Here is a 2195-nt window from a genome sequence, read left to right as displayed (position 1 = left end):
CAGGAGACACAAGAGGCAGGGTGGCCTCCCAATGAGTACTCCATTGTCCATCCCTGATGGATGAGGTGTAGTGTCTTCTTAGAACAGCCCCAGGCTGTTTCTCATACACTGTCCTGAACCAGACTAAAGCATGACTGCTCAGGGTACAAAGAGATCTGTGGAATTTGGGGTGGGGCTGTGCTGTCGAAGCCAAAGACAATATTGTGTACCCAAGTAGGTAAATTCTGCTTCCTTTGGGTTTTTGCTGTGTGCCTGCATTTGCACAGAGCTGCAGTGGGCAGAACCAGAAGATGTTTAGAAATGGTGTCCCTGGGACAGTGATTGATGAGGAAAGAAGACAAGTCAGGCAGATGCCAATCAGATAAATGGTGTTTGGCACACACATGTATGTAAGTTAAGCAATCCAGAAGCAGAGCAACTGGCCAGAGTTGTCTTTGTTTCTGACAAAGCTGATTTCTTAGCAGATTTGGGCCCTTTGGTAATGCTAATCAGATTGGATATTAGATAGAAAGAATTTTTTCACGGAAAGAGTGATCAGACATTGGAACGGGCTGCCTGGGGAGGTGGTGGACTCTTCGTCCCTGGAGACATTTAAAAAGCGACTCGATATGGCACTCAGTGCCATAGTCTAGTGACTGTGGCAGTAGTTGATCAAGGGTTGGACTCGATGATCTCTGAGGTCCCTTCCAACCCAGCCTATTCTATGATTCTATGATTCTATGATGTTGCTATTTTTCTAGCTGATCCAGAGCAGGAACAATGGATCAGGATAAAGGGGGTGTGACTGAAGTCAGGCCTGGTCTTTCTACACGTGATGAACTGTTTAAACTCATGGGGATGTTGATTGACAGCTGGCTGAATATGAGCCAGCAGTGTACCCAGGTGGCCGAGAAGACCAACTGCATCCTGACTTGTATCAGAAATAGTGTGGCCAGCAGGACAAGCAAAGTTCTTGGCACTGTGAGGCCAGACCTCAAATACTGTATTCAGTTTTGGGTCCCTCACTGCAAGGACATTGAGGCACTGGAGTGGGTCAAAAGAAGGGCAGTGGAGCTGGTGAAGGGTGTTGAGCACAAGTCTCACTGGGAGCACCTGAGAGAACCGGAGCTGTTTCGTCTGGAGAAAAAGAGGCGGAAGGGACACTTTATTGTACTCTACAGTTACCTAAAAGGAGGTTGCAGAAGGGTCAGTGTTGTTCTCTCAGGTTTCAAGGGATAAAACAGGAGGAAATAACCTCAAGTTGCATCAAGGGAGGCTTAGATTGGATGTTAGGAAAACTTTCTTCACCAAAAGGGTTGTCAGACACTGTAAGAGGCTGCCCAGGGAAGTGAGCAGAATTACCATCCCTGGACTCATTTAAAAGACATGTAGGGTGCTTAGGGACATGGTTTAGTGGTGAACTTGGCAGAGCTAGCTTAATGGTTGGACTTGAAGGTCTTTTCCAACCAAAATTATTCTATGCCTCTGTCAAGATAGTGGAGATCTGGTCAGCACAGGGCATGCACCCTGAAGATAATCCAGCAGACCAGCCATGGCATGAGACACTCATTTGCCAAAAAAGATGCATCCAGACATCCAAGACAGACACATGAAGCTGGAAGATATGATGCAAGACCTACAGAAGATCTTCCTTTCTGGAGGAAGACTTGGATACCACCAAACAGCACCAGCACCTTTGTCTAGCTGATGAATCCCAGTGGCCACAATGAAAACTTCCACAAACTGGAGGACACGGAGGCACCTACTTGGGGCTTTGAACTGAAACCCAGCCAGGCTGTCAGCACAGGTCAGTGAAGGGTGAAGCACAGCCAAAGGGAAAAGGAGGAGAGAAAGCACAACTCCAAATTTTGCTAGTGCAGTTAATGCCATTAGAGATTCCCTTGGGATGGGGTAGGCAGTGCACAGAGCACTCATCAAAGGGAATGAATGAGAAGATACCACACAGCTGGTTTAATTCAAGTCTCATAAGGGAGCACAGGGACAGTAGAGCACAACCATCATGGAAGAAAATACAGGTTCATTCACTTTCCAGCCATCTGAGGAAACAAAAAGACCAAATGAGTTCAGATTCCATCCTGCGGACTTTGGGTGCCCAGGAAACCGGGTCATGACTTCATTCAGTGGAAAGGAGACAGCAACTTGCACAGCCTCTGTAATGCTGTAAGAAACAGCCACTTTTCTACGCAGTGGGGAAG

The sequence above is a fragment of the Heliangelus exortis genome, chromosome 3 (assembly GCF_036169615.1).
Source record: "Heliangelus exortis chromosome 3, bHelExo1.hap1, whole genome shotgun sequence".
Lineage (NCBI taxonomy): Eukaryota > Metazoa > Chordata > Aves > Apodiformes > Trochilidae > Heliangelus > Heliangelus exortis.
This window is presented reverse-complemented; position numbering follows the sequence as displayed.